Here is a 16699-nt window from a genome sequence, read left to right as displayed (position 1 = left end):
CCTAAATAAACCCAATTTAGAATTCACTAGAGCCAAACCTAAGTTTTTTAATCAATTCAAGATTTACAGTGAATTTTTACATCACTAAATATATCGGTGATTATATCGGCTATCGGCAGCTCCAACTCCCATTATATCGGTTTCATATCGGCCACAACAAAATCCATATCGGTCGGGCTCTAGTCAGGACAGCGCTGTGTACCTGGGTTTGGCAGTGGACACTGGAGCCAGGACAGGATCACGTTTTATATATTTTTGAACACAAAGATGCAAATTGACCTGGTTTGCTTTAAAATGTTCAAAGCACTAGAACCAGTTGTCAGTGCTATTAAAACATGTACATGGTTGAGTAGCAAAAAAAAAAAAAAAATCAGATTTAGTGTCTAAGGTTAAGTTGAAGATTAAAGTACACGTTATTGTTCACGTCGGGTTTAGTTTCACTTTCAACAGTTTGCAGAGGTCCACAGTTATTTCTCACTTACCTCACACATTCTGAGCATCCTTTTTTTTTTTTTTTTCTATTTTTTTTTATTTTACAATGCATGTGATGGGAAGATTGATACGAAATACTGACCCAGGTATATCTGGGTTTCACGTGACGTCACAGGGCTACGTTTGTCAGCGCGCAAAATCAGACGGAGGGCAGGAAGTGAACTGACTGGAGGAAAATGCCGATGTGTTGTGTAGTTTACGGCTGTGCCAATCGTTCTAACCGAGAGAAGGAAAAGCGATTTTTTTTAAAGTACTGAATATGGTCGTCCACAAAGGTCAGAAATGTCAAAACACTCAACATCCTTCATTAAAACATAAAACAAACATTTACACATGTCTTTAAAAATTACCTTCAGTTTACATTTAAAAGCAGAAAGAGAAATGAAGGAGTCCAGTTGAAGTGAGCTTTGAGCCAAATTCCAATTATTAGCAGCGGCGCATCGAAATGACACGAGGCCAAGAGACGACCTGGACTTCGGAACTTTCGGTTTGATGAGCTGTGAGGACCGAGCGTTGTATCTGGAGGGAGACTCTTGTTCGAGCAGCTGACTTAGACATGGAGGTGTGAGCTCTGGCATTGTTTTTATAGACAAACATAAGCCAGTGCATATTTGGGCGAGACTGCAGTGAGGGCCAGTTCACCTGAGTGTACAGCAGACCTAAACGGGGCATTTGTAACAAAACGGATCGCAGAATGATAAATGGGATCTAATTTTGCAAGGTTACTTTTGGAAGCATGTCGATAAATGATGTCACCATAGTCAAATTGTGGAAGAATGGACGTCTCAACAATGGCACGTTCAGCTGGGATTGTGAAACAGGAGCGGTTTCTGTCCAAAAAAAAACAAAACAATTTAGCCTTTACCTTTGCCTGTAAGACGGCGATGTGATGATGGAAAGCTAACGTGCTATCTCGCCAGATTCCCAGATATTTATATTCTGTAACCTGCTCAAGGCTGGTTCCATCTGCTGTGCCAAGAAAAAGTTTGTGAGAATTAGTAGTTTTAATGCGACTAAACCAGATTGCCCTTGTTTTTTTTTTTTTTTTTTTTGCATTTAGCGTCAAGTCCAGTTGGCTTTCTCTACATTAAGAAAACTTTCTTGTAAATTTTGATTGACTATTTCAGGGCTGGGGCCAGAGTTATATAAAATTGCATCATCTGCATACAGGTGAACAGTTCCTTTGCTAACAGACAATGGGATATCATTAATATAAATGGAGAAGAGAGTTGGTCCCAGGACTGACCCTTGAGGGACTCCCCTGGAAACGTGGAGAGGTTGAGAAAGCCGAGAGCCAATCATTACACATGTAAAATCTAATATAAATAAAATGTATCATTAGTAAAAGAAAAAGTCAGAATTAAACTTGAGTAGAACCAACCAGGACTAACCAGTAAACAAGAGAAAAACTATTTCACATATTTGGGGATGGATCACGGGCGACAAGTTGAATAGCGCTGCTCTGGAACTAAAGCGTATGAGAGGTAAAGCAGAGACCGGCCGTTGAATTCACTTTGACAGCTCCGTTCTCTTCTATTCACTGCAGATAATCTTGTTTATTCTTGAGAGCGCCGCACTGTCCGTTAGGATCCAGGGGAAGTCTGTGTTATTAGAGCTCCACGGGCAGATGCGTACGCAGAGAGATGAGCTGCGTTTGGGGTCAGTCCATACGTGCCGCCGTGTCCCGCCGCGGTGAGGCTGCTGTTTGCGCCCGGAGCAGAGGAGCGGGGCCGGGCTTCTATTCTCAGACTGCTCCTCCGATGTTCTGCGCCGTCCTGTGCGCTGAGCCGTTATGGAGAGCGCTGACCTCCTCTGGACGCACAACGGGCATGTGAGGCCAGGGTGTGTGAGCTCAGGGACAATCATACACAACAACAGAAGTCAACACACAAATAAAGAATACTAAAGAAATAAATCAAACAATGAGAATTTTAAATATTTCCACGATTTGTGTGCGTACTTTAAAGAGTCTGTATCCAATTTCTTTCCCATGTATTAGGACCTTGAGCTCAAAATAAGTCCACTGTGTACTGTCAGTATTGTTCAATAATCAGGAAGTGTGCTGCTTGCATGCTAGTTGCTTGCTTTACCATTCACAATAAACTCAGGCCTCAGGGAGTTGGAAAAAGGGCTTTAAAACTCATTGTGGTGAATAATTAGGTGCTCAGAATGTGTAAGGTTCTGTTTAAGACAGTAAAAAAAACACAAAAAAACAGGTACAGCACCTTTAAGTAAAGCGAATGTGGAATTTAAGCCCTCAAGAGGTTCATTGTACTCAATATTTTCTCAAGTTAATTCACTTTTTATCACAACTGTAGTTACCATTCTTTTATTCGGTAACACTTTATAATAACTACACCTTATTTAGCCTTAATAAAGCATGAACAAAGACTTAATTAATAATGATTCACGCTTAGTAACTATTTAATTACTACCTGAATAAGGACTTAACTTGCACTTAATTCACCTGTGCTGTAAATAGTTATTCAATACTTCTTAATTACTCATGAACTAACCATTTGCATGTTTACAAATGCATATTTAAGTACAAATTTGAGCATTTATTAATGATTATTAAACTATGAGAGAATGATTTACTAATAATGCAATACAATGATCATTCAGGCAGCTGTTATCTGTTAGTTAAATCTTTCTGAGAGTTTTTCTAAAGTGAAAATGAATTATGTTTATTAAACATTTGTTAAGGTTGGTCAAATTCCAGAGAAACAATAATGCATTACTAGTAAATCATTCTCTCATGGCTTAATAATCATTAATAAATGCTCAAATTTGTACTTAAATATACATTTACAAATGCACACACAAATGGTTAGTTCATGAGTAATTAAGTAAGAAAAACTTATGAGTAACTATTTACAGCACAGGTGAATTAAGTGCAAGTTAAGTGCTAATTCAGGAAGTAATTAAGTAGTTACTAAGTGTGAATTTATGTAAATGTATATATATATATATATATATATATATATATATATATATATATATATATATATATATATATATATATATATATATATATTTTTATTTTATTTTTTTTTCCCTCCAACTTTGTTTATTGAACATTTTTAACATTAACAACCAAACAGAGTGCCCTGTATTGAATAATACCATTATAGAAATGACAGTAGAGGACACATCTGAATGTCCAAAACTAGGACCACTGTGGACATATATCTTTAGCACATTGACGGGGGCGTATGGTTATCTAACCCAATCTCTCATTCATTATTCATCATTCATTATTAATTAAGTCTTTGTTCATGCTTTATTAAGGCTAAATAAGGTGTAGTTATTATAAAGTGTTACCTTTTATTCCTAGGTACTGCAGAGTGTAACAGTATTCTTACTTGAGTAAAGATTCTGGTTACTCTTCTCACTGTGAGTTTATAAGTGACATAAAGCTCTTTCTCCAAAAAGTGTTCTGGCGAAAATGTGTGTCCACATAAAAAAAAAAAAATCTTATGTGTTTCTTCATTTTTAAACTTTCAACTTTTTTTTTTAACGACTTTATGACTTTTTGACTGCAAACAGATCCGTTGTGTGGAAAATGTGAAACGATCATTTAGCAGAGACAGAGAACAAAGCTGTGTTGTGGTAGGATTTGATATTGGACAGTTTACCTCAGGTGCAGTTTGGTTCCAGTTCATTGTGCTTTGTGTGTGGTGAAAGTGTTTTCTATAGTGCACTTCCAACAGGCATCAAAATGTGTTATCAAAAGAAAAACATCACATCAGTACAAAGTCCTCCAGACCTCCAGACCCCAGTCCAGTCGTGAGCTGTCCATGGTGCTGAACCGCTCTGTCCGTGGTGCTGTGGCCTCTACAACTCATGATTCTGTCCTGATCTTTTACAATTCTATTTTTATTTGCATCTTTTGATAAAAACACATGTATACAAAAATAAATAAATAAAATGAAGAACTGTTGCCACTTGCATAGCCTCCTCCAATGTCAGTGCCACACAAACTAAAAATGAAATTAAGTTCAGGTTCATTGTCTCCATAGAGACATTTGTCCTCTGCATTTGACCCATCGTCCAGCGCTTCTGAAGAGAAGGGTTGAAATCCAAATAATAACTCATCAAATGAATGAGAGGAACAGTCTGTCATGTCCACACAGCACACTCATAAAGGAGCATATAAATATACATGCACATGTGTAAATATATGTAAATAAAAGTCTGTTATCTTAGCTGGACTCAGAACCACACAGCTCCTGATGCTCTCATGTGCACTGTACATCCTTCTCATCTGGTTCTTTTTGACATTCGGTGGAACAAACTGAGATTGGTGCTCGTGTGTGTGAGGTAAACACACTCTCTACCTGTAATGAGATCATATTATGGGATGTTTGTGTACATGTACAGAGCCTGTCTCCTGTGAGCTGCTGTGTCAGAGTGGGTGTGACAGCAGCAGCATGTCCACGCTGTAATTAGCCTCTGGAGAATGAGACACTGGCTTATTCTTTCACTGTGCTGCTGATACTAAATATTGATTTTGTATTAAGTATATATGTTGTGGAATGTGCTGTTACTCTGTAGACCACAGCTGTTTATGTCCATGTCTTTCTGTCACAACAATGGAAATAAAGTATACACTTTTATTTGCCTTTTAATTTAGAGAAGGCATCACCGCAGCTTCAGAAAGTGGAGCCATTTTTCAAATCCACAGACGTGAAAGGACTTTGAACTAATATATGCACTTGATATCCGACTAATGTAAGGACACATATACACACACACACACACTATATATATATATATATATATATATATATATATATATATATATATATATATATATATATATATATATATATATACATACACACACACACACACACACAAGTAAGAGTAAAAGTATGCTGTATTTTAAAATGTACTCAGGTAAATATGACTAAGTATTACACACCTCTGTCATTTTAAGTGTGGGGTTGAAATTGTTCTCTCCTGTCAGGACAGTGTCATTATTGTGCACCTCACGAGGGCCCCACACGTGCATGTGTGTTGTGTTGTGTGTGTGTGTTGGTGTGTGTTGGTGTGTGTGGGGGACAGTTTCATCTGCTCTTGAGCTCTGTGCTCATCCTCATGCAATAGAAGAGCAGTGAAGCACGGCGCTTCAGATATACACACACACACACACACACACACACACACACACACACACACACACACACACACACACACACACACAGCAGAGTGCATGGAACCCAGCGAGCCCCATAAAGGCAGATGTTTGTGCAGATATAAGGGCCGTGTAGGGGCCCTGTAGGGGCCAGCGTGAGCACTGTGGAGGAGGAGATGTACACAATGAGCTCCGTCCTGGGGCCCATTCTCAGAGCGACTGGAAGAGAGGAGAGGATACAGGCAGGAGGAGCTGCCACCTGCCCCGAACAATGAGCAGGATCCTGGGCTCCTCTGAGGGCCACAGGAGAGGGCCCCTGAAGCACTGTGCTATTGTAGTGGAGAGGGGTTCTTGTGCCTCCTCTCAGTGTGCAGTGCAGTGAAACACACTGGACAATAATGCAGATGATATTACAGAGCCCCATTCTTCACACCGAGTGGATTTACAATGTGTGGGATTCAGAACATTCTATAGGCCAATAATGAATACAGACAGGGGCCAATAATGAATACAGACAGGGGCCAGTAACACTGAATACAGACGGGCCGCTCACATGAACACTGTGGAAATGCACATTTTTGTTGTAAACTTGTGGATTCTAGGGTCTTGCCACTAATAGAAATGATCAGGTTCAGTTCTTCTGGATTTACCTTTTGAATATTCCATAGTTAATTATAGTGCAGTCCAGTTATTCCCAACAGGGGGTCAGGACCCTAACGAGACCCTAGGAGCTCTTACAGAAGAACGCTGAACTAGATGGTATTAATTTTAATGAAGAGATGGAATCTTATTGGCCTGTATGAAATATTCTATAATCATTATTTTATAACATTTTTATTTTATTAAGTAGAATCAGTTTTATCAGTTTTATTCTTAAAAAACAGTGAGAGTCAGGAGAAGGACGTCAGGGAATTCCAGGGTAAAACACTGGTTATGCACTGACCTCATCTCACATGGAGCATGGAGCTTTTTCACTCTACAATCATTATTTCCTCAACACTTGGACTCAGAATCATGTGAATGATTTAAGGTGTGGAACCACTGATCTTAACTCTGGGGAAATCTGCCTCTTGGTCCCATCACCACATCCTAGAATCTGAACACCACCAGTGTGTGAGTTTGTGTCCTGTTCTGTTGTTGTTGCTTTTGGAAAGTCCTGATGTTACATCACAAAATAGTTCACCTCATTGAAGAGGAAAAGGGCAGATACTTGAAGAAGACAGAAGTATGCTTCATGATCTGTTTATAATTATATTTTATTTTATGTATTATATTTCTGAAAATATAAGTGGTAGGACTTTAAGTACAACAGAAACATACAAGTCATACAGATTTTGATGTGTCGTTCCAAGTGGTGATCCTACCTCTCCCTCCTAAAGTCTAAAGTAAGTTGTGAGCTGTCCATGGTGCTGAGTGATGGTCTGCATTACACTGGGGCACAGAGACTCCTCTCCAGTCCAAGTGACCTTATGTGGAAGTGTGTCTCCTTTATTTGATCAGGAGTGAGGGATGGAGGAGATTTGTCTGTTATTGAGCCAAAGTAGAAGCACAAATCCTGCTACAATCTGGTTATGTCTGAACAGTCAATCCCAGAGCACAACTTACTCCAGAATACACACTTCTTCATTACTTTATGAAGATGTGAGTCAGGCCCCTGGTGAATGTGTCAGCGTGATTGACAGGTGGATTGGCCAATCAAGGATATGCATGGTCCTTCCAGGGCAAAACAAATACGGCTGCTTACGTGGGAAAAGAAAGGAGAAAAAAAAATTAAAAATATCTCTCGGGATTGAAAAACATTGGTGCTTTCTGCAGAATCAATGAGCAAAGCACTAAACTGTTAACCTGCTCCCACCAGACTCATGTGTGTGTCACTGAGTTGAGTTCAGTCTGGAACAGTTTGTTGCTGAAAACGATCAGAAAGCACAAAGACATTATGACCATTATTTGAATCTGACTGGTTGAAGCGTCACAACAGAGACAACAGCAAAAAGTGTTTGTCCAGTTGAGACAAAAGTGCAGACATCTTCCCTGTCCACAAACGCACAAAGCACTTCCCTTCTGCACTTTTGTCACAAACTGAAGAGTCTGTATTGGAGCTAAAATAGGTTGAAGTACATCTGTTGGCGTTCATGTGTTTGTTTTGTTAGTTTAGGTGCTTCCACACAAACATAAAGCTGCAACATGATTTGTGCTCCAACCACCTAACGCTCCATCACACCAGGAGGGATTCTCATGAGTTTGTGAACTCACAAACATCTCGTGGGACTTGATGACTTGAGGAGGATGAGATGTATGTGGCATTGCCTGAGCACTTGTGGACAGTGGCAGCTGGTGGTGTTTTTGGGGTGGTGCATAGGCCAACATTATAAATATATATCATAAATATATGTATTATCTATAGGCTAGATAGTTGTATAATGAATGCCAGAAACAGACAGTCATTTTGGTCACTACTGGCTGAACTATCAGAGCACAAAGCACAACCTGATCCACCTGCTCACACTCACCTCCAACAACATCAGCAAATCTACAATAAGAGGCTCCGGTCACAACAGAAACACACGGCATCAGTGCAGCTCCTACAGCACACAGCAGAACAACCGGAGCAGCTGTCGGCTCTGAGCAAATTTACACACAATTTAACTATAACACTATTTACCTGTGAGGCTCCGCCCACAGATTTGCCCAAAACTAATGGACTGATGTGTATCATCTACACACTGTCCTGTTGGTGTCTCCAATATGAAGAGATCAAACTGGCCCAAGTCCTGGTCCAGTCAGGTCCTCGACACAAGATCAGAGAGCTGAATGCACGAGCTGCTTGTAAAGTTTTACGACCAGTCTTAATCTCTCTTCCCACTTAAAGTGTTAACTGAAAGTTCCACCAGTCCATATTAGCACTAGAGCACCAGGTAGACTTAAGCCCTCTGCGCTACACCCAGGTCAGACTTTTACACTGAGAAACAAGCAGGCAGAGGAGAGAGCGACTGTCTCCAAGTCCCAGTGGGTCCCGGTGTCTTTAGGACTCTCCTCCCGCTCTCCTGTGTGGACGTTTAAGAGAAAGTAGCTAGCCGTCATTAGCAAGTATGTGAATCAACACAAGAGCCAGAGGATTTCACCGCAGCCAGATGCTGAAGAGAAGACGTATTACTCCCTAAAAACTGTTCCTTGGACACACTTTGAGTTGAAGTTGAACTCATCATACCTGTACAGCACACAGCTCTGTTGTTCTCTGTTCATGAGCCTGTAGCAGTGACCTGCTGCCAGTGGAGAGTTGGGGCTGGGCGGGACAGAGCGAACACACATCACAATAGATCAGAAGTGATAATGTTTATAAAGACCAATCACTTGATTTCATGGTGCCCCCACCCTGTGCCCCAAGTCGTATTTTAAGGCTGCAGTGTAATGACGTCAACTTTTCCTCAAAACTTCAGGCTCTTCCATAGACTCAGCCCATTCAAATTCCAAACACATGAGTCAAATAAAGTGATATGAACACATTTAACATGATGAAAATATGTCTATGCAGATACACGTTCAATTTTAAACAAAATATTAATATTTAATATATGAATATATTAACATATAGCTTAATACAAAATAATGACATTATAATTTTAATGTTTTATTTTTATCTAGGTCAAGTTAAGGAGTGTGGTGCACTTGCGCCCTCTACTGACCAGCCCCACTGCTTGTGGACTGTTATGGGCTGATTCCACATCATGTAAATGGAGACTTGCTCTGTTTGAGCTCCTCGGGCCACAGGAGCTCAGGCACAGGTGAGTGAGGGTCCACGTTCACAGTTGGAGACACTTGAGTGGTGCGACACAGCGGTGAGGAGCTGCATGAATCAGCCCATTAGATCCTTCACCATGTGTGGGGCTCTGACCTAATTATGTATTAAGAACATCACAACATCATTAAAAACAACACACAATTACACAAGAACTCACAGGTACAACATTAGTGGTACAGGAAGAAGTAACAAGCCACGCCCCCTGCACACATAACTGACACTTCAGCTTCAGGTCAGAAGGACCATGGGCCAGTTTGAACAATGAACAATGTTTTGTGTTTGGCAGGTGAAGAGGGACCAGTCCAAGTTCATGTGAACAGGGAACAGGCCAACAGAACACAACATGTGACGATATTTCTTAACATGCAAACAAGCAGGAAACAGAACATCTCCTCTGCGTCTGTCACAGAGATTATAATGATGTAAAACAACTGATAAAATACATACAGAAACACAAGGAAGTAATCTGCACTTACTCTCACATGATCATTACAATGTGACTGGACGAGGGCAGGTATGAAGTAAACAAAATCATCTGGAAATATTTAAACAAAATGAAGAGCGACATCATCCCAGAAAACCCCAGGAAACTAAAAGTACCAAACACTAAAGCAACACAGGGCTTCTGGTGAGTCTCATCATGAGGTGAAGCTGTTTCCTCGTGTCTTGTCTGTGGCTCAGCTCCTGTATGACGTCCTGGTGCTGGAGGTGTTAGTGTTCAGGTGGAGGGTCAGAAAGCCTAAAGTCATTTTATAGGTGTATAAGTGGAACTACCAACCCCACACCACTGTAACAGCTCCTGCCGACAGGAGCAGAGACCTGCCTGCTGTTATAGCCCAATGTGGCTGTAGTCCGAGTCCCGTCATCGATCCTTTGGGGCAAGCACCACCAAAGTGTTCATGTTCAGTAGAAATAGACGAGTGGGTAGTAGTCAGGAGAGAGCAGTAGGATGCTACCGCTTGGGTGTGACTGTTAATAATGGGAGTTGCTTCCCACTTTCAAGGACTTTATCTAATTCCATCTTAAAGCTAATAATAATAATAATAATAATAATAATAATAATAATAATAATAATAAAATGTAATTTAAACATATTTATGGCTACGTTCAGACTGCAGGGCTTAACGCTCAATTACGATTTTTTTGTGAAATCCGATGTTTTTGCGAGGTCGTTCACATTTCCTTTTTTTTTTTTTTTTTTTATTAATCAATTCTAGTTTTAGACACATACATATGTATACACGTATATATACATACATACACACATACATACATTTTCCTCCTGTTTATGGTCGTACAAACTAACAGTAGTGTTAACAAAGGGACGAAATTTTATCGTTTATAATCATGCAAAACAAACAACAGTGTAAATGAAAAGATAATAATAAAAAAAAAAAAAAAAAAAATATATATATATATATATATATATATATATATATATATATAACATACATGCATATACACATATACACATATACATATATATACTTACATACATACACACATATAAAGTTTATTTGTTTTTCATTTATGGTCTTACAAACTAATAATAATGTTAACGAAGGCATAAAAGTTTATCGTTTATAATCGTGCGAAAAAACTACAATGAGAAATAAAAAAAAAAATAATAAAAAAATAAATAAATAAATATATATATATATATATATATATATATATATATATATATATATACACATACATACATACATACACACATAAAATAAAAAGTATAAGGATTATTTGTTTTTCGTTTATGGCCTTGCAAACTAATAATAATGTTAACGAAGGTGTAAAAGTTTATCATTTATGACCGTGCGAAATAAACTAATCTCATTATAAAGTAAGGACATTTTGTTTTCGTTTATAGTCGTTCAAACTAATAATAACGTTAATGAAGGTGACAAAGATTATCGTTTATGATCGTGTGAAACAAGCAACGATGAGCGTGAAAGAATGTAAGGATTATGATCATGTATTATTATTATTTTTTTTTTATACTCCCACATCACTAACCCCACCCCCCCCAGGTCCTACATACACAATACAGGTTATATATAAGTAACAATCTGCGTTGTACTCTTCTTCTTCTTTTTTTTTTTTTTTTCTTTTCCTTTGTACCATTTGTGCCAGTGGAAGCACACCAAATTAGAAATTAGCCTTGACACCCTCTTGAGAAGGATGTAGAGTTATAATGATTTTAGAGATTTTGTATATTTGATTATTGAGCCCCATACAGTGTAAAACTTAGTTGGTTGGGCTCTCAAGTCATATTTAATTTTTTCAAGGTCAAGAAATGACATGAGGTCACTCAGCCATTGTGAGGCTTTTGGAGCAGTCGGTGACTTCCATTCTAATAATATTCTTCTTCTGGCTATAAGAGTTGAAAAGGATATAATATCCATCTCGTGTCTATTATATTGGTTGGATAATATTCCAAATATAGCCAGGTCAGCACAAGGGGTCAAGGCAATTTTCAAACCATCTGCAAGGTGTTTGCAAATAGCTATCCAGAAATGTTTTAGTTGAGGACATGACCAAAACATATGTGTCATATTTGCGGGGGACATTTTGCATCTGTTGCATTCATCTTTCACATCAGGATACATTTTGGATAGTCTATGGTTAGTGTAATAAATGCGGTGAACTATTTTAAATTGTATCAAATTAAGTTTGCAACACGAAGAACTATTGTTTATTTGTGAAAGTACACCCTTCCAACCATCTTCATCTAATTCTTTACCAATTTCATCCTCCCACTGTATTTTTATTTTCTCCAAACATTCATTTTTAAGATCTATTATCAGACCGTATATCTTGGAAAAACCACCTTTTTGTATTTTATAGCTGGATCAAACATTTTGTCTATCGCTGTGTTTGGAGGAATGTTCGGGAAAGACTGACTATTCGATTTCACAAAGTTGCGAATTTGAAAAAATCGAAAAAGATGAGACTTTGGGAGGGAGAACTTTTTACAAAGTTCATCAAAACTAGCAAAGACATTATTAATGTAAAGGTCTCCTATTTTAGCTCGACCTAAGCTTTCCCACAACAGAAATGCGGAGTCAGTGCTTGGAGGGAAAAGGTGGTTATTATGAATCGGACTGTGGATTAACAATTCATTATATTTAAAAAAAGACCTAAATTGAAACCAGATATTGAAGGATGAGATGATGACAGGGTTGCATGAAAAACTAGAAGTTTGAGTGGGCAAAGCAGATGTCAGAATGGACAGCAGAGAAGTAGAACAGGACCTTGTCTCCATGTCACACCAACTAAGGGGGTATTTATGGATAAGTAAGTTAATTTTTTGCAGGTTGGCGGCCCAGTAATAATATTTCAAGTTGGGAAGGGCAAGGCCACCTGTTAATTTTGGTCTTTCTAGCAACCCCTTTCTAATGCGTGGTGGTTTTCTCTTCCAAATGAAAGATGAGAGTAGAGCATCTACCTGTTGAAAAAAACTTTTAGGGAGAAATACAGGTAGGCATTGGAAGAGATATAGAAAACGTGGAAGCACATTCATCTTTATGCAGTTAACTCTTCCAGCAATTGAAATATATAAACTGTTCCACTTATCTAAGTCCAATTTAAGTTTTGAAATTAATGGGGGAAAGTTATATTCATACAGATCTGACATGTTAGAGCATATCTGTATGCCCAAATACTTAAATTTCTGTTTGCAAAATTTAAAATGATAGAGTTGACTAGGGATCTGAGATGCTAAATTATTTACCGGAAAACACTCACTCTTAGCAATATTTAGCTTATAGCCTGAGAAGGTTCCAAATCTATTTAATAAATCTATTATTTGAGGAATAGTGGAGATTGGGTCTGAAATGAATAGTAAGAGATCATCCGCGTATAGTGATAATTTGTTTATTTATTTATTTATTTATTTAAAAGGGACAATGCATATTCATGAACATATACTTGTAAATACGCCAGAATTAGCCCTAAGGCTACTTTTCATCTGTAGTCCTGCAGGTCAGAGAGATAGAAACATAAAACATAAGAACATAAAACGCGTCACAATAGACAAACACACAAGCATGACATACAACACTGACATTTACATAGGAGCAGAACATTAGTGATCACAGATCTGGTTTCTCTTAAGCCGTCGCTTCAGATTAGTTTTAAATGAACTGAATGTGGTGGAGTCTCTTATAGCAGCTGGGATGTTGTTCCAGATTTCTGTTCCTTGACTGTTCACACCTGTTGACTGAAAGTTGTTGCGTCTATAGGGTTTTGCACAGTCGCCTCTGATAGAGGCTCTTGTTCCCCGACCACTAGAGCTGGACTTGGGCTTAATGAACTCACCCAGAGCTGGTGGAGCAAGTCCATTTAAGATTTTGTAGACTGAGCAGGCAAGTTTAAATTTTTGAAAATTTCCCAAACTTAAGATATTATACTTCTGTAGAATGAGACAATGATGAAACGATAAAGATTTCCTATCAAATATCTTTAACGCTTTTTTAAAAAGTGATTCTATTATTAATTATATAATATAATATATATATATATATATATATATATATATATATATATATAATATATTATAAAAGGAGTGGACTCAGCGGACAACCTTGGCGAGTGCCTCTACTTAGAGAAAAGTAAGGTGAGTGAACTCCGTTTGTGGTGACAGAAGCCTTAGGGGATGAGTAAAGAAGCCTTATCCAGTTTATGAATTTGGGGCCAAAATTGAATCTTTTTTAAAACTTCCAACATATACCTCCACTCCACACGATCAAATGCCTTCTCTGCGTCCAGTGAGACGACTATTTCAGGAGTCTCATTGGGTGCGGTGGCCATTAAGATGTCAAGGAGTCGACGAATGTTTGAAAATGAATGACGGTTCTTCATAAAGCCAGTTTGATCGGTTGATATAATGTTGGGCATAATAGGTTCAAGACGTAAAGCTAACAATTTGGCAAGGATTTTGTAATCTGAATTTAAAAGAGAGATGGGACGATAGGAACTGCAGTTTGTTTAATCTTTTCCTGGTTTTAATATCAGAGTTATAGAAGCTTTTGAGAGGCTTTCTGGTAGAGTCCCTTTACTCAAACATTCATTGAACATTCTCAATAAAAGGGGAGCTAATACTTTGGAGAATTTCTTGTAGAATTCTATAGGATATCCATCTGGGCCAGGGGCTTTTCCATTTTGCATTACCGATATTGTATCGGTTATCTCAGAAATGTTTATGGGCTGTTCAAGATCAGATAACTCACCATCAGAGATTGACGGTACAGTTAAGGCGTCAAAAAAGGATAACATATCCACCTCATGAGTGGGAAATTCAGAAGTGTACAGATCGGTGTAAAATTTGGTGAAGGTTTTATTAATATCGGATGGAGTGGAAACGTAATCACCTGAGGAAGTTTTAACGCCTTTAATTTCACGTGATATTGTTTGACTTTTCAGTTGATGTGCCAAGTAGCGCCCTGCCTTCTCATCATGTTCGTATTGAAAACCACGTGACTGTAAGATCAATTTCTCAGTTTGATGAGTGAGTAGTAAGTTGTATTCCAACTGCAGATCTAATCTCTCCTTCTCCAATTCAGGATTAACTGAAGTTAGCAGTTTTTTTTCAATTTCCTTAATATTATTTAAAAGCTTGTTCATTTTTTGTCTATTTAATTTATTGTATCTAGCTGTATAGGAAATAATTTCACCCCAAATTACAACTTTCAGAGTTTCCCACAGAAGAGATGGAGAAATTAGATCAGAGTCATTGTTTTTAAGAAAATCCTTAATAGCCATGGAGATTGACTCACAAAACTGATCATCATTTAGTAATAAACAGTTCAGTTTCCAAGGTGGGAGTGTTCTTTGACATGATGGCAGGGAGAGATCTAAACGTACTGGGGCATGATCGGAAATCACTATACTTGAGTACTTTATGAACCTGAGAGTAGAAAGAAAAGTGTTGGTCAGTTGGATAACGGAAGCGCCATGGATCTACTCCGCCCATTTTATCCATAAAGGAAATAATAGATTTGGCCATTTTATTTGGGAAGGGATGTTTAAATGAAGATTTATCTAAAGGAGGATTCATGGTACAATTCAGGTCACCTCCTAGAATCAGGTGGTGAGTATTAAGGTTGGGTAGTAATGGGATTATTTTTTGAAAGTAAGTTTCATCATCCCAATTAGGAGCATACAAATGAACCAAGATTAATGTAGTGTTATTGATCGAGCCTGAAATCAGTACATATCGCCCCTGAGGGTCAGAAGTAATATCTTTGGGTATAAAATTAATTTTTTTATGAATTAAAACAGCTGTACCTCTCATTTTGCTGTTAAGTTTGGAATGGAATATTTGACCAACCCATGAAGCCTTTAGTCTATGATGATCCTTTATTGTCAAATGGGTTTCTTGTAAAAAGGCGATATCAGTTTTAAGATGTTTAAGGTGCGCAAGAATTTTGCCTCTTTTTACTGGTCCATTGACTCCTTTAACATTCCAAGATACAAATTTATTAGGAGTGCTCCCACTGTACAAATTCACAGCTTTAGTTTGACACATAGATTATCTCGCATTGTAAAAGAGCAGATAAGACAAGAAATTTACATGCAAAGAGAAAAACTTAAATTTTAGAAGTTCGTTCATCTGTAGGACCCCAACCCCTCTAGAAAAGATAATATAAAATAAAAAAGATAGAAATTCTACCCTAATCCTAGGCTTGTTCTTGACAAGCAGCAGATCCCCATTAACTACTTCCATTACAAATGAAATGGGAGCCTAACTCTAAGTTTAGACTTGGAGGTATAGAGGGCTCCTTTTCCTCCTCTACAACAAACTAAACAAATGATCAAATAAAGGCGGTAGCGTCAAGCTAGCGTTCCATAGACCTAACTTATAAATAAAAGTTTACTTTTCTTACAAAATTATTGTTAAAGAAGAGAAGAGAGAAAAAATAAATTAATAATAATAATAATAATACAACTAATAATACTACTACTAATACTAATAATAGTAACAATAATAATAATAACAACAATAACAGGTGTAAAATATTATTAATAACTGTAACAGTAATGACAACCATTACTATCATCATTATCCTCACCACCATCACTAAATATTATTATTATTATCTTCATCATCATAATCACCATATGACCATCATTATTAATAATAACAACATAAAAGTAACAATCAGCAGTGTTAATAATAATAATAATAATAATAATAATAATAATAATAATAATAATAAAGACAAAAAAATAGTGCACACCACTGAGTGTAAAGCATAATAATAATAAAA

This window comes from Boleophthalmus pectinirostris, unplaced genomic scaffold, assembly GCF_026225935.1.
Source record: "Boleophthalmus pectinirostris isolate CB_2022bp ecotype Guang Dong unplaced genomic scaffold, ASM2622593v1 HiC_scaffold_12, whole genome shotgun sequence".
Lineage (NCBI taxonomy): Eukaryota > Metazoa > Chordata > Actinopteri > Gobiiformes > Gobiidae > Boleophthalmus > Boleophthalmus pectinirostris.
This window is presented reverse-complemented; position numbering follows the sequence as displayed.